The sequence below is a fragment of the Scyliorhinus torazame genome, unplaced genomic scaffold (assembly GCF_047496885.1).
Source record: "Scyliorhinus torazame isolate Kashiwa2021f unplaced genomic scaffold, sScyTor2.1 scaffold_213, whole genome shotgun sequence".
NCBI lineage: Eukaryota > Metazoa > Chordata > Chondrichthyes > Carcharhiniformes > Scyliorhinidae > Scyliorhinus > Scyliorhinus torazame.
The window spans coordinates 259,774-284,098 of NW_027307940.1; the positions used below are offsets into that span (position 1 = coordinate 259,774).

A 24,325-nucleotide genomic window follows, 5' to 3' on the forward strand; every position below is an offset into this window, starting at 1 on the left:
AGAAAGTGGAGTGAGGGAGTTTGTACAGACCAGGAGGTGGAGAGAGTGAGTTTGTATAGACCAGGAGGTGGAGGGAAAGAGTTTGTACAGACCAGGAGGTGGAGGGAGACAGTTTGTACAGACCGGGAGGTGGAGGGAGTGGGTTTGTACAGACCAGGAGGTGGAGGGAGTGAGTGAGTTTGTACAGACCAGGAGGTGGAGGGAGGGAGGGAGTTTGTACAGACCAGGAGGTGGAGGGAGGCAATTAGTTTGCACAGACCTTGAGGTGGAGGGAGGGGGGAGTTTGTACAGACCAGGAGGTGGAGGGAGTTTGTTTGTACAGACCAGTGGGAGGAGGGAGTGCGTTTGTACAGACCAGAAGGTGGAGAGAGGGAGTGACTTTGTACAGACCATTTGGTGGACGGAGGGAATGAGTCTGTACAGACCAGAAGGTAGAGAAAGGGAGTGCGTTTGTACAGACCAGGAGGTGGAGAGAGGGAGTGACTTTGTACAGACCAGGTGTTGGACGGAGGGAATGAGTCTGTACAGACCAGAAGGTTGAGAGAGGGAGTGTTTGTACAGACCAGGACGTGGAGGGAGTGAGTTTGTACAGCCCAGTTCTTGCAGGGAGGGAGTTTGTATCAGACCACGAGGAGGAGTGAGTGAGTTTGTACAGACCAGGAGGTGGAGGGAGGGGGGAGTTTGTACAGACCAGTAGGTGGAGGGAGGGAGTTTGTGCAGACCAGGAGGTGGAGGGAGTGAGTTTGTGCAGACCAGCAGGTGCAGGGAGGGAGTTTGTATCAGACCAGAAGGTGGAGAGAGTGAGTTTGTATCAGACCAGGACGTGCAGGGAGGGAGATTGTATAGACCAGGAGGTGGAGGGAGTGAGTTTGTACAAACCAGGAGATGGAGGGAGGGAGTTTGTATCAGACCACGAGGAGGATGGAGGGGGGAGTTTGTACAGACCAGGACGTGGAGGGAGGGAGTTTGTATCAGACCAGGTGGTGGAGGGAGTGAGTGTGTGCAGACCAGGACGTGGAGGGAGGGAGTTTGTATCAGACCAGGAGGTGCAGGGAGGGAGATTGTACAGACCAGGAGGTGGTGTGAGTGAGTTTGTATCAGACCAGGAGGTGCAGGGAGGGAGTTTGTTCAGACCAGGAGGTGGTGTGAGTGAGTTTGTACAGACCAGGACGTGGAGGGAGTGAGTTTGTGCAGACCAGAAGGTGGAGTAGGGAGTTTGTATCTGACCAGAAGGTGGAGAGGGAGTGACTTTGTACAGACCAGAAGGTAGAGAGAGGGAATGACTTTGTACAGACCAGGTGGTGGACGGAGGGAATGAGTCTGTACAGACCAGAAAGTAGAGAGAGGGAATGTTTGTGCAGACCAGGAGTAAAGAGGGAGGGGAAAGTTTGTACAGACCAGCACGTGGAGGGAGTGGGTTTGTACGACCAGGTGGTGGAGGGAAAGAGTTTGTACAGACCAGCACGTGGAGGGAGTGGGTTTGTGCAGACCCGGAGGTGGAGGGAGACAGTTTGTACAGACCAGGAGGTGGAGGGAGTGAGTCCGTACAGACCAGTACGTGGAGGGAGGGAGTTTGTATCAGACCAGGAGGTGAAGGAAGTGAATTTGTGCAGACCAGGAGGTGGAGTGAGGGAGTTTGTACAGACCAGGAGGTGGAGGGAGTGAGTCTGTACAGACCAGTAGGTGGAGGGAGGGAGTTTGTACAGACCAGGAGGTGGAGGGATTGGGTTTGTACAGACCATTAGGTGGAGGGAGTGAGTGAGTTTGTACAGACCAAGAGGTGGAGGGAGGGAATGAGTTTGTACAGACCACGAGGTGGAGGGAGGGGGGAGTTTGTACAGACCAGGAGGTGGAGGGAGGGGGGAGTTTTTACAGACCAGGAGGTGGAGGGAGTGAGTTTGTACAGCCCAGTAGGTGGAGGGAGGGAGTTTGTATCAGACCACGAGGAGGAGTGAGTGAGTTTGTACAGACCACGAGGTGGAGGGAGGGGTGAGTTTGTACAGACCAGGAGGTGGAGGGAGGGAGTTTGTGCAGACCAGGATGTGGAGGGAGAGAGTTCGTATTAGACCAGAAGGTGGAGAGAGGGAGTTTGTACAGACCACGTGGTGGAGGGAGGGGGGAGTGTGTACAGACCAGGAGGTGAAGGGAGTGAGTTTGTGCAGACCAGGAGGTGGAGGGAGTGAGTTTGTGCAGACCAGGAGGTGGAGGGAGTGTGTTTGTGCTGACCAGCAGGTGGAAGGAGGGAGTTTTTACAGACCAGGAGGTGGTGTGAGTGAGTTTGAACAGACCAGGACGTGGAGGGAGGGAGTTTGTATCAGACCAGGTGGTGGAGGGAGTGAGTTTGTGCAGACCAGGAGGTGCAGGGAGAGAGTTTGTACAGAACAGGAGATGGTGTGAGTGAGTTTGTATCAGACCAGGAGGAGGAGGTGCAGGGAGGGAGATTGTATAGACCAGGAGGTGGAGGGAGGGAGTTTGTACAGATTCGGAGGTGGAGGGAGTGAGTTGTGCAGACCAGAAGGTGGAGGAAGGGAGTTTGTATCAGACCAGGAGGTGGAGGGAGTGAGTTTGTGCAGACCAGAAGGTGCAGGGAGGGAGTTTGTACAGACCAGGAGGTGGTGTGAGTGAGTTTGTATCAGACCAGGACATGGCGGGAGAGATTTTGTGCAGACCCGGAGGTGGAGGGAGACAGTTTGTACAGACCAGGAGGTGGAGGAAGGGAGTTTGTATCAGACCAGGAGGTGGGGGAGTGAGTTTGTACAGACCAGGAGGTGGCGGGAGTGAGTTTGTACAGACCAGTAGGTGGAGGGAGGGATTTTGTATCAGTCCAGAAGGTGGAGGGAAGGAGTGACTTTGTACAGACCACGAGGTGGAGGGAGGGGGAGTTTGTACAGACCAGGAGGTGGAGGGAGTGAGTTTGTACAGACCAGAAGGAAGAGAGAGGGAGTTTGTACAGACCAGGAGTTGCAGGGAGTGAGTTTGTAAACACCAGTAGGTGGAGGGAGGGAGATTGTATCAGACCGGGAGGTGGAGGGAGTGAGTTTGTGCAGACCAGGAGGTGGAGGGAGGGAGTGGGGGGGTGTACAGACCAGGAGGTGGAGGGAGTGAGTTTGAGCAGACCAGGAGTTGGAGGGAGTGAGTTTGTAAAGACCAGGAGGTGGAGGGAGGGAGTTTGTACAGACCAGGAGGTGGAGGGAGGGAGGGAGTTTGAACAGACCAGGAGGTGGAGGGAGGGAGGGAGTTTGTACAGACCAGGAGATGGACGGAGGGAATGAGTTTGTAAAGACCACGATGTGGAGGGAGGGGGTTTGTACAGACCAGTAGGTGGAGGGAGTGCGTTTGTACCTACAAGAAATTGGAGAGTGGGAGTGACTTTGTACAGACCAGTTGGTGGACGGAGGGAATGAGTCTGTACAGACCAGAAGGTAGAGAGAGGGAGTGTTTGTACAGACGAGGAGGTGGAGGGAGGGAGTGTGTTTGTACAACCACGAGGTGTAGGGAGAGGGAGTTTGTACAGACCAGGAGGTGGAGGGAGTGAGTTTTTACAGACCAGGTGGTGGATGGAGGGAATGAGGCTGTACAGACCAGAAGGTAGAGAGCGGGAATGTTTGTGGAGATCAGGAGTAAAGAGGGAGGGGGAGTTTGTACAGGCCAGGACGTGGAGGGAGGGAGTTTGTACAGACCAGGAGGTGGAGGGAGTGAGTTTTTACAGACCAGGAGGTGGAGGGAGGGAGTTTGTACAGACCAGGAGATGGAGGGAGTGAGTTTGTATCAGACCAGGAGGTGGAGGGAGTGAGTTTGCGCAGACCTGGAGTTGGAGGGAGTGAGATTGTGCAGACCAGGAGGTGGAGGGAGGGAGTTTGTATCAGGCCAGAAGGTGGAGAGAGGGAGTGACTTTGTACAGACCAGGCGGTGGACGGAGGGAATGAGTCTGTACAGACCAGAAGGTAGAGAGAGGGAGTGAGTTTGTACAGACCAGGAGGTGGAGAGAGGGAGGGACTTTGTACAGACCAGGTGCTGGACGGAGGGAATGAGTCTGTACAGACCAGAAGGTAGAGAGAGGGAGTGTTTGTACAGCCCAGGCGTGGGAGGGAGTGACTTTGTACAGTCCACGAGGTGGAGGGAGGGGGGAGTTTGTACAGACCAGGAGGTAGAGAGAGTAAGTGTTTGTACTGATCAGGAGGCGGAGGGAGTGAGTGAGTTTGTACAGACCACGAGGTGGAGGGACCGGGGAGTTTGTACAGACCAGGAGGTGGAGGTAGTGAGTTTGTACAGACCAGTAGGTGGAGGGAGGGAGTTTGTATCAGACCAGGAAGTGGGGGGATTGAGTTTGTGCATACCAGGAGGTGGAGGGAGTGATTTTGTACAGACCAGGAGGTGCAGGGAGGGAGATTGTACAGAACAGGAGGTGGTGTGAGTGAGTTTGTATCAGACGAGGAGGTGCAGGGAGGGAAATTGTACAGACCAGGAGGTGGAGGGAGTGAGTTTATGCAGACCAGAAGGTGCAGGGAGGGAGTTTGTACAGACCAGGAGGTGGTGTGAGTGAGTTTGTACAGACCAGGACGTGGAGGGAGTGAGTTTGTACAGACTAGGAGGAGGAGGGAGTGAGTTTGTGCAGACCAGGAGGTGGTGTGAGTGAGTTTGTACAGACCAGGTCGTGGAGGGAGTGAGTTTGTGCAGACCAGGAAGTGGATGGAGGGAGTTTGTATCAGACCAGGGGGTGGAGGGAGTCAGTTTGTGCAGACCAGGTGGTGGAGGAGTGAGTTTTTGCAGACTGAGGTGGAGCGAGGGAGTTTGTATCTGACCAGGAGGTGGAGGGAGTGAGTTTGTACAGACCAGTAGTTGGAGGGAGTGATTTTGTACAGACCTGGAGGTGGAGGGAGTGAGTGTGTGCAGACCAGGAGGTGGAGGGACTGACTGTGTGCATACCAGGAGGTGGAGGAAGTGAGTGTGTGCAGACCAGGAGGTTAGGGAGTGAGTTTGTATCAGACGAGGAGGTGCAGGGAGGGAAATTGTGCAGACCAGGAGGTGGAGGGAGGGAATGAGTTTGTACAGACCAGGAGGTGGAGGGAGTGAGTTTGTTCAGACCAGGACGTGGAGGGAGGGAGTTTGTACAGACCAGGAGGTGGATGGAGGGAGTTTGTACAGACCAGGAGTTGGAGGGAGAGTTTGTACAGACCAGGAGGTGGAGGGAGTGTGTTTGCTCAGACCAGGAGTTGGAGGGAGTGATTTTGTACAGACCAGGAGGTGGAGGGAGTCAGTTTGCACAGACCAGGAGGTGGAGGGAGTCAGTTTGCACAGACCAGGAGGTGGAGGGAGTGAGTTTGCACAGACCAGTAGGGTGAGGGAGTGACTTTGTGCAGGCCATGATGTGGAGGGAGTTTGTATCAGACCAGGATGTAGAGGGAATGAGTCTGTACAGACCAGATGGTAGATAGAGGGAGTGTTTGTACAGACCAGGAGGTGGAGGGAGGGATGTTTATACAGACCAGGAGGCGAAGGGAGGGAGTTTGTACAGCCACGAGGTGGAGGGAGGGGGGAGTTGTACAGACCAGGAGGTGGAGGGAAGAAGTTTGTACAGACCAGGAGGTGGAAGGTGGGAGTTTGTGCAAACTACGAGGTGGAGGGAGGGGTGGCTTTGTACAGACCAGTAGGTGGAGGGAGTGAGTTTGTGCAGACCAGGAGGTGGAGGGTCAGAGTTTGTGCAGACCAGGAGGTGGAGGTAGTGAGTTGGTACAGACCACGAGGCGGAGGGAGGGAGTTTGTACAGACTACGAGGTGGAGGGAGGGGTGGGTTTGTACAGACCAGTAGGTGGAGGGAGTGAGGTTGTGCAGACCAGGAGGTGGAGGGAGTGAGTTGGTATAGACCACGAGGTGGAGGGTGGGAGTTTGTGCTGACCAGGAGGTGGAGGGAGTGAGTTGGTACAGACCATTAGGTGGAGTGAGTGAGTTTTTACAGACCAGGAGGTGGAGGAAGGGAGTTTGTGCAGACCAGGAGGTGGAGGGAGTGAGTTTGTGCAGACCAGGAGGTGCAGCGAAGCAGTTTGTATCAGACCAGAAGGGGGAGAGAGGGAGTTTGTACAGACCACGTGGTGGAGGGTGGGGGTAGTTTGTACATACCAGGAGGTAGTGTGAGTGAGTTTGTACAGAGCAGGACGTTGAGGGAGGGAGTTTGTATCAGATCAGGAGGTGCAGGTAGTGAGTTTGTGCAGACCAGGAGGTGGAGGGAGGGAGTTTGTACAGACCAGGAGGTGGAGAGAGTGAGTTTGTACAGACCAGGAGATGGAGGGAGGGAGTTTGTGCAGACCAGGAGGTGGAGGGAGGGTGTGAGTTTGTGCAGACCAGGTGATGGAGGGAGGGGAGAGTGTGTACATAACAGGAGGTGGAGGGAGTGTATCAGACCACTAGGTGGAGAGAGGGAGTTTGTACAGACCACGTGGTGGAGGGAGGGGAGAGTGTGTACATAACAGGAGGTGGAGGGAGTGAGTTTGTGCAAACCAGGAGGTGGAGGGAGAGTGTTTGTGCTGACCAGGACGTGGAGGGAGGGAGATTGTATCAGACGAGGTGGTGGAGGGAGTGAGTGTGTGCAGACCAGGAGGTGCAGGGAGGGAGTTTGTACAGAACAGGAGGGGGTGTGAGTGAGTTTGTATCAGACGAGGAGGTGCAGGGAGGGAGATTGTACAGACCAGGAGGTGGTGTGAGTGAGTTTGTACAGACCAGGAGGTGCAGGGAGGGAGATAGTACAGACCAGGAGGTGGAGGGAGTGAGTTTGTACAGACTAGGAGGTGGAGGGAGGGAGTTTGTATCAGACCAGGAGGTGGAGGGAGTGAGTTTGTGCAGACCAGAAACTGCAGGGAGGGAGTTTGTACAGACCAGGAGGTGGTGTGTGTGAGTTTGTATCAGACGAGGAGGTGCAGGAAGGGAGATTGTACAGACCAGGAGGTGGTGTGAGTGAGTTTGTACAGACCAGGACGTGGAGGGAGCGCGTTTGTGCAGACCAGGACGTGGAGGGAGTGAGTTTGTACAGCCCAGTAGGTGGAGGGAGGGAGTTTGTATCAGACCTCGAGGAGGAGGGAGTGAGTTTGTACAGACCATGAGGTGGTATGAGTGAGTTTTTACTGACCAGGAGGTGGAGGGAGGAAATGAGTTTGTACAGACCACGAGGTGGAGGGACGGGGGAGTTTGTACAGACCAGGAGGTGGAGGGAGTGAGTTTGTACAGACCAGTAGGTGGAGGGAGGGAGTTTGTATCAGACCAGGAAGTGGGGGGAGTGAGTTTGTCCAGACCAGGAGGTGGAGGGAGAGAGTTTTTACAGACCAGGAGGTGGAGGAAAGGCGCTTGTACAGACCAGAAGTTGGAGGGAGGGAGTTTGTGCAGACCAGGAGGTGGAGGGAGTGAGTGTGTGCAGACCAGGAGGTGCAGGGAGGGAGATTGTACAGACCAGGAGGTGGAGGGAGTGAGTTTGTATCAGACCAGGAGGTGCAGGGAGGGAGTTTGTACAGACCAGGAGGTGGTGTGAGTGAGTTTGTACAGACCAGGACGTGGAGGGAGTGAGTTTGTGCAGACCAGGAGGTGGAGGGAGTGAGTTTGTGCAGACCAGGTGGTGGAGGAGTGAGTTTGTGCAGACTATGAGGTGGAGCGAGGGAGTTTGTATCTGACCAGGAGGTGGAGGGAGTGAGTTTGTACAGACCAGGAGGTGGAGGTAGTGATTTTGTACAGACCAGGAGGTGGAGGGAGTGAGTGTGTGCAGACCAGTAGGGGGAGGGAGTGAGTTTGTATCAGACCAGGAGGTGGAGGGAGTGAGTTTGTGCAGACCAGGAGGTGGAGGGAACGAGTTTGTACAGACCAGGAGGTGGAGGGTGGGAGTTTGTGCAGACCAGGAGGTGGAGGTAGTGAGTTGGTACAGACCACGAGGCGGAGGGAGGGAGTTTGTACAGACTACGAGGTGGAGGGAGGGGTGGGTTTGTACAGACCAGTAGGTGGAGTGAGTTAGTTTTTACAGACCAGGACGTGGAGGAAGGGTGTTTGTACAGACCAGAAGTTGGAGGGAGGGAGTTTGTGCAGACCAGGAGGTGCAGGGAGGGAGTTTGTATCAGACCACAAGGTGGAGAGAGGGAGTTTGTACAGACCGCGTGGTGGAGGGAGGGGAGAGTGTGTACATACCAGGAAGTGGAGGGAGTGAGTGTGTGCAGACCAGGAGGTGCAGGGAGGGAGTTTGTACAGAACAGGAGGTGATGTGAGTGAGTTTGTATCAGACCAGGAGGTGGAGCGAGGGAGTTTGTACAGACCAGGAGGTGGAGGGAGTGAGTTTGTACAGACAAGGAGGTGGAGGGAGTGAGTTTGTATCAGACCAGGAGGTGGTGTGAGTGAGTTTGTATCAGACGAGGAGGTGCAGGGAGGGAGATTGTACAGACCAGGAGGTGGTGTGAGTGAGTTTGTACAGACCAGGACGTGGAGGGAGCGCGTTTGTGCAGACCAGGAGGAGGAGGGAGTCTGTTTGTATCAGACCAGAAGGTAGAGAGAGGGAATGACTGTGCAGTCCAGGAGTAAAGAGGGAGGGGGGAGTTTGTACAGACCAGGACGTGGAGGAAGTGAGTTTGTACAGCCCAGTAGGTGGAGGGAGGGAGTTTGTATCAGACCTCGAGGAGGAGGGAGTGAGTTTGTACAGACCATGAGGTGGTATGAGTGAATTTTTACAGACCAGGAGGTGGAGGGAGGGAGTTTGTACAGACCAGGAGGTGGAGGGAGTGAGTTTGTATCAGACCAGGAGGTGGAGGGAGTGAGTTTGTGCAGACCAGGAGTTGGAGGGAGTGAGTTTGTGCAGACCAGGAGGTGGAGGGAGGGAGTTTGTATCAGACCAGAAGGTGTAGAGAGGGAGTGCGTTTGTACAGACCAGAAGGTGGAGAGAGGGAGTGAGTTTGTGCAGACCAGGTGGTGGACGGAGGGAATTAGTCTGTTCAGACCAGAAGGTAGAGAGAGGGAGTGTTTGTACAACCCAGGCGGGGGAGGGAGTGACTTTGTACAGTCCACGAGGAGGAGGGAGGGGGGAGTTTGTACAGACCAGGAGGTAGAGAGAGTGAGTGTTTGTACTGATCAGGAGGTGGAGGGAGTGAGTGAGTTTGTACAGACCACGAGGTGGAGGGACGGGGGAGTTTGTACAGACCAGGAGGTGGAGGGAGTGAGTTTGTACAGACCAGTAGGTGGAGGGAGGGAGTTTGTATCAGACCAGGAAGTGGGGGGAGTGAGTTTGTCCAGACCAGGAGGTGGAGGGAGAGAGTTTGTGCAGACCCGGAGGTGGAGCGAGACAGTTTGTACGGACCAGGAGGTGGAGTGAGTGAGTTTTTACAGACAAGGAGGTGGAGGAAAGGCGTTTGTACAGACCAGAAGTTGGAGGGAGGGAGATTGTGCAGACCAGGAGGTGGAGGGAGTGAGTGTGTGCAGACCAGGAGGTGCAGTGAGGGAGATTGTACAGACCAGGAGGTGGAGGGAGTGAGTTTGTATCAGACCAGGAGGTGCAGGGAGGGAGTTTGTACAGACCAGGAGGTGGTGTGAGTGAGTTTGTACAGACCAGGACGTGGAGGGAGTGATTTTGTGCAGAGCAGGAGGAGGAGGGAGTGTGTTTGTATCAGACCAGGAGGTACAGGGAGGGAGTTTGTACAGACCAGGGGGTGGTGTGAGTGAGTTTGTACAGACCAGGGCGTGGAGGGAGTGAGTTTATGCAGACGAGGAGGTGGTGGGAGTGAGTTTGTGCAGACCAGGACGTGGAGGGAGGGAGTCTGTATCAGACCAGGGGGTGGAGGGAGTCAGTTTGTGCTGACCAGGTGGTGGAGGAGTGAGTTTGTGCAGACGAGGAGGTGGAGCGATGGAGTTTGTATCTGACCAGGAGGTGGAGGGAGTGAGTTTGTACAGACCAGTAGTTGGAGGGAGTGATTTTGTACAGACCAGGAGGTGGAGCTGGTGAGTGTGTGCAGACCAGGAGGTGGAGGGAGGGAGTGTGTGCAGACCAGGAGGTGGAGGAAGTGAGTGTGTGCAGACCAGGAGGTTGGGGAGTGAGTTTGTGCAGACCTGAAAGTGGAGGGAGGGGGAGTTTGTACAGACAAGGAGGTGGTGTGAGTGAGTTTGTGCAGACCAGGAGGTGGAGGGAGAGAGTGAGTTTGTACAGACCAGGTGGTGGAGGAGTGAGTTTGTGCAGACTAGGATGTAGAGAGAGTGAGTGTTTGTACTGATCAGGAGGTGGAGGGACGGGGGAGTTTGTACAGACCAGGAGGTGGAGGCAGTGAGTTTGTGCAGATCAGGAGGTGCAGGGAGGGAGTTTGTATCAGACCAGAAGGGGGAGAGAGGGAGTTTGTACAGACCACGTGGTGGAGGGTGGGGGTAGTTTGTACATACTAGGAGGTGGTGTGCGTGAGTTTGTACAGACCAGGACGTGGAGGGAGGGAGTTTGTATCAGATCAGGAGTGGAGGGAGTGAGTTTGTCCAGACCAGGAGGTGGAGGGAGGGAGTTTGTACAGACCAGGAGGTGGAGAGAGTGAGTTTGTACATACCAGGAGGTGGAGGGAGGGAGTTTGTGCAGACCAGGAGGTGGAGGGAGGGTGTGAGTTTGTACAGACCAGGTGATGGAGGGAGGGAGTTTGTATCAGACCAGACGGTGGAGAGAGGGAGTTTGTACAGACCACGTGGTGGAGGGAGGGGAGAGTGTGTACATACCAGGAGGTGGAGGGAGGGAGTTTGTGCAGACCAGGAGGTGCAGGGAGGGGGAAGTGTGTACAGACCAGGAGATGGAGAGAGTGAGTTTGTGCAGACCAGGAGGTGGAGGGAGTGTGTTTGTGCTGACCAGGAGGTGGAAGGAGGGAGTTTTTACAGACCAGGAGGTGGTGTGAGTGAGTTTGTACAGACCAGGACGTGGAGGGAGGGAGTTTGTATCAGACCAGGTGGTGGAGGGAGGGAGATTGTGCAGACCAGGAGGTGCAGGGAGGGAGTTTGTACAGAACAAGAGGTGGTGTGAGTGAGTTTGTATCAGACCAGGAGGTGCAGGGAGGGAGATTGTACAGACCAGGAGCTGGAGGGAGTGAGTTTGTACAGACTAGTAGGTGGAGGGAGGGAGTTTGTATCAGACCAGGAGGTGGAGGGAGTGAGTTTGTGCAGACCAGAAGGTGCAGGGAGGGAGTTTGTACAGACCAGGAGGTGGTGTGAGTGAGTTTGTACAGACCAGGAGGTGCAGGGAGTGAGTTTGTGCAGACCAGGAGGTGGTGTGAGTGAGTTTGTACAGACCAGGTCGTGGAGGCAGTGAGTTTGTGCCGACCAGGAGGAGAAGGGAGGGAGTTTGTATCAGACCAGGGGGTGGAGGGAGTCAGTTTGTGCAGACTAGGAGGTAGAGAGAGTGAGGGTTTGTACTGATCAGGAGGTGGAGGGAGTGAGTGAGTTTGTACAGACCACGAGGTGGAGGGACGGGGGAGTTTGTACAGACCAGGAGGTGGAGGTAGTGAGTTTGTACAGACCAGTAGGTGGAGGGAGGGAGTTTGTATCAGACCAGGAAGTGGGGGGATTGAGTTTGTGCAGACCAGGAGGTGGAGGGAGTGATTTTGTACAGACCAGGACGTGGAGGGAGGGAGTTTGTATCAGACCAGGTGGTGGAGGGAGTGAGTTTGTGCAGTCCAGGAGGTGCAGGGAGGGAGTTTGTACAGAACAGGAAGTGGTAAGAGTGAGTTTGTATCAGGCCAGGAGGTGCAGGGAGGGAGATTGTACAGACCAGGAGATGGAGGGAGTGAGTTTGTACAGACTAGGAGGTGATGTGAGTGAGTTTGTATCAGACCAGGAGGTGCAGGGAGGGCGATTGTACAGACCAGGAGGTGGTGTGAGTGGGTTTGTACAGACCAGGACGTGGAGGGAGTGAGTTTGTGCTGACTAGGAGGAGGAGGGTGTGAGTTTGTGCAGACCAGGAGGTGGTGTGAGTGAGTTTGTTCAGACCAGGTCGTGGAGGTGGTGAGTTTGTGCAGACCAGGACGTGGATGGAGGGAGTTTGTATCAGACCAGGGGGTGGAGGGAGTCAGTTTGTGCAGACAAGGTGGTGGAGGAGTGAGTTTGTGCAGACTAGGAGGTGGAGCGAGGGAGTTTGTATCTGACCAGGAGGTGGAGGGAGTGAGTTTGTACAGACCAGTAGTTGGAGGGAGTGATCTTGTACAGACCAGGAGGTGGAGGGAGTGAGTGTGGTGTGCAGACCAGGAGATGGAGGGAGTGAGTGTGTGCAGACCAGGAGGTGGTGGAAGTGAGTGTGTGCAGACCAGGAGGTTAGGAAGTGAGTTTGTGCAGACCTGAAAGTGGAGGAAGAGGGCGTTTGTACAGACAAGGAGGTGGTGTGAGTGAGTTTGTGCAGACCAGGAGGTGGAGGGAGGGAGTGAGTTTGTACAGACCAGGAGGTGGAGGGAGTGAGTTTGTTCAGACCAGGACGTGGAGGGAGGGAGTTTGTACAGACCAATAGGTAGATGGAGGGAGTTTGTACAGACCAGGAGTTGGAGGGAGAGTTTGTACAGACCAGGAGGTGGAGGGAGTGTGTTTGCTCAGACCAGGAGGTGGAGGGAGTGATTTTGTACAGACCAGGAGGTGGAGCGAGTGAGTTTCTACAGACCAGGAGGTGGAGGGAGTGAGTTTGCACAGACCAGGAGGTGGAAGGAGTGAGTGTGCATAGACCAGGAGGGTGAGGGAGTGACTTTGTGCAGGCCAGGATGTGGAGGGAGGGAATTTGTATCAGACCAGAATGTAGAGGGAATGAGTCTGTACAGACCAGATGGTAGATAGAGGGAGTGTTTGTACAGACCAGGAGGTGGAGGGAGTGAGTTTGTGCAGACCAGGAGGTGGTGTGAGTGAGTTTGTGGAGACCAGGAGGTGGAGGGAAGAAGTTTGTACAGACCAGGAGGTGGAGGGTGGGAGTTTGTGCAGACCAGGAGGTGGAGGTAGTGAGTTGGTACAGACCACGAGGCGGAGGGAGGGAGTTTGTACAGACTACGAGGTGGAGGGAGGGGGGGTTTGTACAGACCAGTAGGTGGAGTGAGTGAGTTTTTACAGACCAGGAGGTGGAGGGAGGGAGTTTGTACAGACCAGGAGGTGGAGAGAGTGAGTTTTTACAGACCAGGAGGTGGAGGGAGGCAGTTTGTGCAGACCAGGAGGTGGAGGGAGGGTGTGAGTTTGTACAGACCAGGTGATGGAGGGAGGGAGTTTATATCAGACCACAAGGTGGTGAGAGGGAGTTTGTACAGACCACGTGGTGGAGGGAGGGGAGAGTGTGTACATACCAGGAGGTGGAGGGAGTGAGTTTGTGCAGACCAGGAGGTGGCGTGAGTGAGTTTGTACAGACAAGGACGTGGAGGGAGGGAGTTTGTCTCAGACCAGGTGGTGGAGGGAGTGAGTGTGTGCAGACCAGGAGGTGCAGGGAGGGAGTTTGTACAGAACAGGAGGTGATGTGAGGTGATGTGAGTGAGTTTGTATCAGACCAGGAGGTGCAGTGAGGGAGATTGTACAGACCAGGAGGTGGAGGGATTGAGTTTGTACAGACTAGGAGTTGGAGGGAGGGAGTTTGTATCAGACCAGGAGGTGGAGGGAGTGAGTTTGTGCAGACCAGAAGGTGCAGGGAGGGAGTTTGTACAGACCAGGAGGTGGTGTGAGTGAGTTTGTACAGACCAGGACGTGGAGGTAGCGAGTTTGTGCAGACCAGGAGGAGGAGGGAGTGTGTTTGTATCAGACCAGGAGGTGCAGGGAGGGAGTTTGTGCAGACCAGGAGGTGGTGTGACTGAGTTTGTACAGACCAGGACGTGGAGGGAGTGAGTTTATGCAGACCAGGAGGTGGCGGGAGTGAGTTTGTACAGACCAGGAGGTGGAGTAGGGAGTTTGTATCTGACCAGAAGGTGTAGAGGGGGAGTGACTTTGTACAGACCAGAAGGTGGAGAGAGGGAGTGACTTTGTACAGACCAGGTGGTGGACGGAGGGAATGAGTCTGTACAGACCAGAAGGTAGAGAGAGGAAATGTCTGTGCAGACCAGGAGTAAAGAGGGAGGGGGGAGTTTGTATCAGACCTCGAGGAGGAAGGAATGAATTTGTACAGACCATGAGGTGGTATGAGTGAGTTTTTACAGACCAGGAGGTGGAGGGAGGGAGTTTTTACAGACCAGGAGGTGGAGGGAGTGAGTTTGTGCAGACCAGGAGGTGGACGGAGGGAGCTTGTATCAGACCAGAAGGTGGAGAGAGGTAGTGCGTTTGTACAGACCAGAAGGTGGGGAGAGGGAGTGAGTTTGTACAGACCAGCTGGTGGACGAAGGGAATGAGTCTGTACAGAACAGAAGGTAGAGAGAGGGAGTTTTTGTACAGCCCAGGCGGGGGAGGGAGTGACTTTGTACAGTCAACGAGGAGGAGGGAGGGGGGAGTTTGTACAGACCAGGAGGTAGAGGGAGTGAGTGTTTGTAATGATCAGGAGGTGTAGGGAGTGAGTGAGTTTGTACAGACCACGAGGTGGAGGGACGGGGGAGTTTGTACAGACCAGGAGGTGGAGGGAGTGAGTTTGTACAGACCAGTAGGTGGAGGGAGGGAGTTTGTATCAGACCAGGAAGTGGGGGGAGTGAGTTTGTCCAGACCAGGAGGTGGAGGGAGAGAGTTTGTGCAGACCCGGTGGTGGGGCGAGACAGTTTGTACGGACCAGGAGGTGGAGTGAGTGAGTTTTTACAGACCAGGAGGTGGAGGAAAGGCGTTTGTACAGACCAGAAGTTGGAGGGAGGGAGTTTGTGCAGACCAGGAGGTGGAGGGAGTGAGTGTGTGCAGACCAGGAGGTGCAGGGAGGGAGATTGTACAGACCAGGAGGTGGAGGGAGTGAGTTTGTACAGACCAGAAGGTGCAGGGAGGGAGTTTGTACAGTCCAGGAGGTGGTGTGAGTGAGTTTGTATCTGACCAGGAGGTGCAGGGAGGGAGATTGTACAGACCAGGAGGTGGTGTGAGTGAGTTTGTACAGACCAGGACGTGGAGGTAGTGAGTTTGTGCAGACCAGGCGGAGGAGGGAGTGTGTTTGTATCAGACCAGGAGGTGCAGGGAGGGAGTTTGTACAGACCAGGGGGTGGTGTGAGTGAGTTTGTACAGACCAGGACGTGGAGGGAGTGAGTTTGTGCAGACGAGGAGGTGGTGTGAGTGAGTTTGTACAGACCAGGACGTGGAGCGAGGGAGTTTGTATCTGACCAGGAGGTGGAGGGAGTGAGTTTGTACAGACCAGTAGTTGGAGGGAGTGATTTTGTACAGACCAGGAGGAGGAGCTGGTGAGTGTGTGCAGACCAGGAGGTGGAGGGAGGGTGTGTGTGCAGACCAGGAGGTGGAGGAAGTGAGTGTGTGCAGACCAGGAGGTTAGGGAGTGAGTTTGTGCAGACCTGAAAGTGGAGGGAGGGGGAGTCTGTACAGACAAGGAGGTGGTGTGAGTAGGTTTGTGCAGACCAGGAGGTGGAGGGAGGGAGGGAGTTTGTACAGACCAGGAGGTGGAGGGAGTGAGTTTGTTCAGACCAGGACGTGGAGGGAGGGAGTTTGTATCAGACCAGGAGGAGGAGGGAGGTAGTTTGTACAGACCAGGAGGTGGATGGAGGGAGTTTGTACAGACCAGGAGTTGGAGGGAGAGTTTGTACAGACCAGGAGGTGGAGGGAGTGTGTTTGCACAGACCAAGAGGGTGAGGGAGTGACTTTGTGCAGACCAGGAGGCGAAGGGAGGGAGTTTGTACAGCCACGAGGTGGAGGGAGGGGGGAGTTGTACAGACCAGGAGTTGGAGGGAGTGAGTTTGTACAGACCAGTAGGGGGAGGGAGTGAGTTTGTATCAGACCAGGAGGTGGAGGGAGTGAGTTTGTGCAGACCAGGAGGTGGTGTGAGTGAGTTTGTGCAGACCAGGAGGTGGAGAGAACGAGTTTGTACAGACCAGGAGGTGGAGGGAGGGAGTTTGTGCAGACCAGGAGGTGGAGGTAGTGAGTTGGTACAGACCACGAGGCGGAGGGAGGGACTTTGTACAGACTACGAGGTGGAGGGAGGGGTGGGTTTGTACAGACCAGTAGGTGGAGTGAGTGAGTTTTTACAGACCAGTGGGTGGAGGAAGGGCGTTTTTACAGACCATAAGTTGGAGGGAGGGAGTTTGTGCAGACCAGGAGGTGGACGGAGTGAGTTTGTGCAGACCAGGAGGTGCAGGGAGGGAGTTTGTATCAGACCAGAAGGTGGAGAGAGGGAGTTTGTACAGACCACGTGGTGGATGGTGGGGGGAGTTTGTACATACCAGGAGGAGGTGTGAGTGAGTTTGTACAGACCAGGACGTGGAGGGAGTGAGTTTCTGCAGACCAGGAGGTGACGGGACTGAGTTTGTGCAGACCAGAAGGTGGAGTAGGGAGTTTGTATCTGACCAGAAGGTGTAGAGAGGGAGTGACTTTGTACAGACCAGAAGGTGGAGAGAGGGAGTGACTTTGTACAGACCAGGAGTAAAGAGGGAGGGGGGAGCTTGTACAGACCAGGACGTGGAGGGAGTGAGTATGTACAGCCCAGTAGGTTGAGGGAGGGAGTTTGTATCAGACCTCGAGGAGGAGAGAGTGAGATTGTACAGACCATGAGGTGGTATTAGTGAGTTTTTACAGACCAGGTGGTGGAGGGAGGGAGTTTGTACAGACCAGGAGGTGGAGGGAGTGAGTTTGCATCAGACCAGGAGGTGGAGGGAGGGAGTGAGTTTGTGCAGACCAGGAGTTGGAGGGAGTGAGTTTGTGCAGACCAGGAGGTGGAGGGAGGGAGTTTGTATCAGACCAGAAGGCGGAGAGAGGGAGTGCGTTTGTACAGACCAGAAGGTGGAGAGAGGGAGTGAGTTTGTACAGACCAGAAGGTAGAGAGAGGGATTGTTTGTACAGCCCAGGCGGGGAAGGGAGTGACTTTGTACATCCACGAGGAGGAGGGAGGGGGGAGTTTGTACAGACCAGGAGGTAGAGAGAGTGAGTGTTTGTACTGATCAGGAGGTGGAGGGAGTGAGTGAGTGCAGACCAGGAGGTGGAGGAAGTGAGTGTGTGAAGACCAGGAGGTTAGGGAGTGAGTTTGTGCAGACCTGAAAGTGGAGGGAGGGGGGGTTTGTACAGACAAGAAGGTGGTGTGAGTCGGTTTGTGCAGACCAGGAGGTGGAGGGAGGGAGTGAGTTTGTACAGACCAGGAGGTGGAGGGAGTGAGTTTGTTCAGACCAGGACGTGGAGGGAGGGAGTTTGTATCAGACCAGGAGGTGGAGGGAGATAGTTTGTACAGACCAGGAGGTGGATAGAGGGAGTTTGTACAGACCAGGAGTTGGAGGGAGAGTTTGTACAGACCAGGAGGTGGAGGGAGTGTGTTTGCTCAGACCAGGAGGTGGAGGGAGTGACTTTGTGCAGGCCAGGATGTGGAGGGAGGTTGTTTGTATCAGACCAGGATGTAGAGGGAATGAGTCTGTACAGAACAGATGGTAGATAGAGGGAGTGTTTGTACAGACCAGGAGGTGGAGGGAGGGATGTTTATACAGATCAGGAGGCGAAGGGAGGGAGTTTGTACAGCCACGAGGTGGAGGGAGGGGGGAGTTGTACAGACCAGGAGTTGGAGGGAGTGAGTTTGTACAGACCAGTAGGGGGAGGGAGTGAGTTTGTATCAGACCAGGAGTTGGAGGGAGTGAGTTTGTGCAGACCAGGAGGTGGTGTGAGTGAGTTTGTGCAGACCAGGAAGTGGAGGGAATGAGTTTGTACAGACCAGGAGGTGGAGGGTGGGAGTTTGTGCAGACCAGGAGGTGGAGGTAGTGAGTTGGTACAGACCACGAGGCCGAGGGAGGGAGTTTGTACAGACTACGAGGTGGGGGGAGGGGTGGGTTTGTACAGACCAATAGGTGGAGGGTGGGAGTTTGTGCAGACCAGGAGGTGGAGGGAGTGAGTTTGTGCAGACCAGGAGGTGCAGGGAGGGAGTTTGTATCAGACCACAAGGTGGAGAGAGAGAGTTTGTACAGACCACGTGGTGGAGGGAGGGGAGAGTGTGTACATACCAGGAGGTGGAGGGAGTGAGTTTGTGCAGACCAGGAGGTGGAGGGAGTGTGTTTGTGCTAACCAGGAGGTGGATGGAGGGAGTTTTTACAGACCAGAATGTGGTGTGAGTGAGTTTGTACAGACCAGGTGGTGGAGCGAGTGAGTGTGTGCAGACCAGGAGGTGCAGGGAGGGAGTTTGTACAGAACAGGAGGTGATGTGAGCGAGTTTGTATCAGACCAGGAGGTGCAGGGAGATAGATTGTACAGACTAGGAGGTGGAGGGAGGGAGTTTGTAACAGACCAGGAGGTGGAGGGAGTGAGTTTGTATCAGCCCAGGAGATGCAGGGAGGGAGATTGAACAGACCAGGACGTAGAGGGAGTGAGTTTGTGCAGACCAGGAGGTGGCGGGGGTGAGTTTGTGCAGACCAGAAGGTGGAGTAGGTAGTAGGGAGTTTGTATCTGACCAGAAGGTGTAGAGAGGGAGTGACTTTGTACTGACCAGAAGGTGGAGAGAGGGGGGAGTTTGTACAGACCAGGACGTGGAGGGAGTGAGTTTGTACAGCCCAGTAGGTGGAGGGAGGGAGTTTGTATCAGAACTCGAGGAGGAGGGAGTGAGTTTGTGCAGACCAGGAGGTATGAGTGAGTTTTTACAGACCAGGAGGTGGAGGGAGGGAGTTTGTACAGACCAGGAGGTGGAGGGAGTGAGTTTGTATCAGACCAGGAGGTGGAGGGAGTGAGTTTGTGCAGACCAGGAATTGGAGGGAGTGAGTTTGTGCAGACCAGGAGATGGAGGGAGGGAGTTTGTATCAGAACAGAAGGTGGAGAGAGGGAGTGCGTTTGTACAGACCAGAAGGTGGAGAGAGGGGGTGACTTTGTACAGACCAGGTGGTGGACGGAGGGTATGAGTCTGTACAGACCAGAAGGTAGAGAGAGGGAGTGTTTGTACAGACCAGGAGGTGGAGGGAGGGATGTTTATACAGACCAGGAGGGGGAGGGAGGGAGTGAGTTTGTACAGCCCAGGCGGGGGAGGGAGTGACTTTGTCCAGTCCACGTGGTGGAGGGAGGGGGGAGTTTGTACAGACCAGGAGGTAGAGAGAGTGAGTGTTTGTACTGATCAGGAGGTGGAGGGAGTGAGTGAGTTTGTACAGACCGCGAGGTGGAGGGACGGGGGAGTTTGTACAGACCAGGAGGTGGAGGGAGTGAGTTTGTACAGACCAGTGGGTGGAGGGAGGGAGTTTGTATCAGACCAGGAAGTGGAGTGGGTGAGTTTGTCCAGACCAGGAGGTGGAGGGAGAGAGTTTGTGCAGACCCGGATGTGGAGCGAGACAGTTTGTACGGACCAGGAGGTGGAGGGAGTGAGTTTTTACAGACCAGGAGGTGGAGGAAAGGCATTTGTACAGACCAGAAGTTGGAGGGAGGGAGTTTGTGAAGACCAGGAGGTGGAGGGAGTGAGTGTGTGCAGACCAGGAGGTGAAGGGAGGGAGTTTGTATCAGACCACAAGGTGGAGAGAGGGAGTTTGTACAGACCACGTGGTGGAGGGAGGGGGGAGTGTGTACATACCAGGGGGTGGAGGGAGTGTGTTTGTGCTGACCAGGAGGTGGAAGGAGGGTGTTTTTACAGACCAGGAGGTGGTGTGAGTGAGTTTGTACAGACCAGGACGTGGAGGGAGGGAGTTTGTATCAGACCAGGTGGTGGAGGGAGTGAGTTTGTCCAGACCAGGAGGTGCAGGGAGGGAGTTTGTACAAAACAGGAGGTGGTGTGAGTGAGTTTGTACAGACCAGGAGGTGGAGGGAGTGAGTTTGTACAGACTAGTAGGTGGAGGGAGGGAGTTTGTATCAGACCAGGAGGTGGATGGAGTGAGTTTTTACAGACCAGAAGGTGCAGGGAGGGAGTTTGTACAGACCAGGAGGTGGTGTGAGTGAGTTTGTACAGACCAGGAGGTGCAGGGAGTGAGTTTGTGCAGACCAGGAGGTGGTGTGAGTGAGTTTGTACAGACCAGGTCGTGGAGGGAGTGAGTTTGTGCAGACCAGGCCGTGGAGGGAGGGTGTTTGTATCAGACCAGGGGGTGGAGGGAGTCAGTTTGTGCAGACCAGGTGGTGGAGGAGTGAGTTTGTGCAGACTAGGAGGTGGAGGGAGAGAGTTTGAACTGACCAGGAGGTGGAGGGAGTGAGTTTGTACAGACCAGTAGTTGGAGGGAGTGATTTTATACAGAACAGGAGGTGGAGGAGTGAGTTTGTGCAGACTAGGAGGTGGAGCGAGGGAGTTTGTATCTGACCAGGAGGTGGAGGGAGTGAGTTTGTACAGACCAGTAGTTGGAGGGAGTGATTTTGTACAGACCAGGAGGTGGAGGGAGTGAGTGTGTGCAGACCAGGATGTGGTGTGAGTGAGTTTGTGCAGACCAGGAGGTGGAGGGAAGGAGTTTGTACAGACCAGGAGGTGGAGGGTGGGAGTTTGTGCAGACCAGGAGGTGGAGGTAGTGAGTTGGGACTGGCCACGAGGCGGAGGGAGGGAGTTTGTACAGACCAGTAGGTGGAGTGAGTGAGTTTTTACAGACCACGTGGTGGAGGGTGGGGGGAGATTGTACATACCAGGAGGTGGTGTGAGTGAGTTTGTACAGACCAGGACGTGGAGGGACGGAGTTTGTATCAGATCAGGAGGTGGAGGGAGTGAGTTTGTGCAGACCAGGAGGTGGAGGGAGGGAGTTTGTACAGACCAGGAGGTGGAGAGAGTGAGTTTGTACAGACCAGGAGGTGGAGGGAGGGAGTTTGTGCAGACCAGGAGGTGGAGGCAGGGTGTGAGATTGTACAGACCAGGTGATGGAGGGAGGGAGTTTGTATCAGACCACGAGGTGGAGGGAGTGAGTTTGTGCAGACCAGGAGGTGAAGGGAGTGGGGATTACGTACAGACCAGGAGGTGGAGGGAGTGAGTTTGTACAGACCAGGAGGTGGAGTGAGGGAATTTGTACTGACCAGGAGGTGGATGGAGTTAGTTTGTGCAGACCAGGATGTGGAGGGAGTCAGTTTGTACAGACCAGGAGGTGGAGGGAGGGAGTTTGGACTGACCAGGAGGTGGAGAGAGTGAGTTTGTACAGTCCAGGAGGTGGAGGGGGTGAGTTTGTACAGACCAGGGGGTGGAGGGAGTGAGCTTGTACAGACCAGGAAGTTGAGTGAGTGAGTTTGTCCAGACCAGCAGGGGGAGGAGAGTGAGTTTGTGCAGACCAGGAGGTGGAGGGAGTGAGTTTCTACAGACCAGTAGGTGGAGGAAGTGAGTTTGTACAGACCAGAAGGTGGAGGGAGTGAGTTTGTACAGACCAGGAGGTGGAAAGAGTGAGTTTGTACCGACCAGGAGGTGGAGTGAGTGAGTTTGTACAGACCAGGAGGTGGAGGGAGAGAGTTTGTACCGACCAGATGGAGGGAGTGAGTTTGTACAGACCAGGAGGTGGAGGGAGTGAGTTTGTACCGACCAGGAGGTGGAGTGAGGTAGTTTGTGCAGACCAGGAGGTGGATGGAGTGAGTTTGTGCAGGCCAGGAGGTGGAGGGAGTGAGCCTGTGCAGACCAGGGGGTGGAGGGATTGAGTTTGTGCAGACCAGGAGGTGAAGGGAGTGGGGAGTATGTACAGACGAGGAGGTGGAGGTTGGGAGGTTGTACAGACCAGGAGGTGGAGGGAGTGAGTTTGTATAGACCAGGAGGTGGAGTGAGGTAGTTTGTGCAGACCAGGAGGTGGATGGAGTGAGTTTGTGCAGGCCAGGAGGTGGAGGGAGTGAGTTTGTACAGACCAGCAGGTGGAGCGAGGGAGTTTGTATGGACCAGGAGGTGGTGGGAGTGAGTTTGTACAGACCAGGAGGAGGAGGGTGTGAGTTTGTACAGTCCAGGAGGTGGAGGAGGTGAGTTTGTGCAGAGCAGAAGGTGGAGGGAGTGAGTTTGTACAGACCAGGAGGTGGAGGGTGTGAGTTTGTACAGACCAGGTGGTGGAAGGAGTGAGTTTGTACAGACCAGGAAGGGGAGTGAGTGAGTTTGTCCAGACCAGGAGGGGGAGGAGAGTGAGTTTGTGCAGACCAGGAGGTGGAGGGAGTGAGTTTGTACAGACCAGGAGGTGGGGGGAGTCAGTTTTTACAGTCCAGGAGGTGGAGGAAGTGAGTTTGTGCAGACCAGGAGTTGGAGGGAGTCAGTTTGTACATACCAGGAGGTGGAGGGAGGGAGTTTGTGCAGACCAGGAGGTGGAGGGAGTGAGTTTGTACTGACCAGGAGGTTGAGGGAGTGAGTTTGTACAGACCAGGAGGTGGAGGGAGTGAGTTTGCGCTGACCAGTAGGTGGAGGGAGCGAGTTTCTACAGACCAGGAGGTGGAGGGAGTGAGTTTCTACAGACCAGGAGGTGGAGGGAGGGAGTTTCTACAGACCAGGATGTGGAGGGAGTGAGTTTGCGCTGACCAGTAGGTGGAGGGAGCGAGTTTGTACAGACCAGGAGGTGGAGGGAGTGAGTTTCTACAGACCAGGAGGTGGAGGGAGGGAGTTTCTACAGATCAGGAGGTGGAGGAAGTGAGTTTGTGCAGACCAGGAGGTGGAGGGAGGGAGTTTCTACAGATCAGGAGGTGGAGGAAGTGAGTTTGTGCAGACCAGGAGGTGGAGAGACGGAGTGTGTTTATTGAAGTCTTGGGGTGTGAGGCTGTAATCTTAAGAATATTAATATATACCACAAACCTAATGTTGCTGCTTTGTGCCGAGTGTGTCCCTGTCAGTCTGACAGATTCTGCTTCCTGCTTTCTCATTGTTCTCCATCAGACTGAATAACCCGTATTTAATTCCTTCATCATGTTTTCTTTTACTTTTAGTGGGTCATATTACAAAACATTGGCTGAAAGCCCTGTCCAGAAACAGTGATGTGCCAATCACTGAGAAGATGGCACCTAAATTTGTCCTTCTCGAAACCATGAATAATCATAATCGTAAAGAAGGTAAAGATGGATGCTCCAGCGAGTGATACCCATCAACCCGGGATCTCCATGTTCGCACTGAATGGAAGCTTCTTTCCTGGAAAACAGGCTAATTTATTACTTCACTCCTCTAACACCTGACCTTGTATTCCTGCTGTCTGGATAATGGCCTGTAATCAGAAATAAAACTTATTGCATTGGTCACTGCTTCATGTCTTGTTAACCCTCAGGATCAGGCTGTCTGTAGCGAAGGTGTCCGGTTTGAATTGAGGCTGGGCACAGATGTGTTCATTCCAGATAACGGGAAGGGGAGGTCGGTGCAAATGGTCTGAGATAAGATAGGGGGCCACAATATCAGCTCTCTGACCACTTACATGTCAGGATGTCTCACAAATACTGGGCTATGGAGAATGAGCTGGTGGCCTGGAAGTGATAGAAGGTAACCATGGAAATGGTTCTGGAGCTCGGCAATTGATTCAGAAAATAGGGAAGGGATTTAGTGGGTGAGTAAGAGGATGGTGAAGTGATTCCGAAGCTGAGATCATAATTCAGGGGATGGTGCAGGAGATCAGAGTGTGGAGGAATTGTTGAGTGGGTGCTGAGGTTTGTTTTCATTTTTCAGGGCACCCCGGATGTTTTCAGGACACCACAAAAGTTTTCCGGGAACCGTTCACGGTTTCTAGACGCCATGGTGTGTTTCACAACACGGATAAGGGTCTCTAGGCGCCATGGAAAGGTGCAGGGCACCGTGAAGGGTTTCAAGGCCCCATGGAAGTGTGCAGGGCACCCTGACGGGTTTTCAGGCGCCATAGAGGGGTTCAGGGCACCGGAAGACCATAAGACATAGGAGCGGAAGTAAGGCCATTCGGCCCATCGAGTCCACTCCGCCATTCAATCATGGATGATTTCAACTCCATTTACCCGCTCTCTCGCCATAGCCCTTAATTCCTCGAGAAATCAAGAATTTACCAACTTCTGTCTTAAAGACACTCAACGTCCCGGCCTCCACCGCCCTCTGTGGCAATGAATTCCACAGACCCAACACTCTCTCGCTGAAGAAATTTCTCCTCATCTCTGTTCTAAAGTGACTCCCTTTTATTCTAAGGCTGTGCCCCCAGGTCCTAGTCTCCCCTGCTAATGGAAACAACTTCCCTACGTCCACCCTATCTAAGCCATTCATTATCTTGTAAGTTTCTATTAGATCTCCACTCAACCTCCTAAACTCCAATGGACATAATCCCAGGATCCTCAGACGTTCATCGTATGTTAGTCCTACCATTCCTGGGATCATCTGAGTGAATCTCCGCTGGACCCGCTCCAGTGCCAGTATGTCCTTCCTGAGGTATGGGGCCCAAAATTGCTCACAGTATTCTAAATGGCT

At 54.3% G+C, this 24,325-nt stretch overlaps 1 long non-coding RNA gene across 1 annotated transcript in view; it reads left to right on the top strand.

Moving 5' to 3' along the window:
• The window catches only part of LOC140405776 (uncharacterized), a 242,898-nt gene extending 219,752 nt beyond the window's left edge, over positions 1 to 23,146 (top strand). The window contains exon 2 of the long non-coding RNA XR_011938755.1: positions 22,843 to 23,146. This is a non-coding gene — a long non-coding RNA (uncharacterized lncRNA). The remainder of the gene's footprint in view (positions 1 to 22,842) is intronic.
• The last annotated feature ends 1,179 nt before the right edge of the window (positions 23,147 to 24,325 follow it).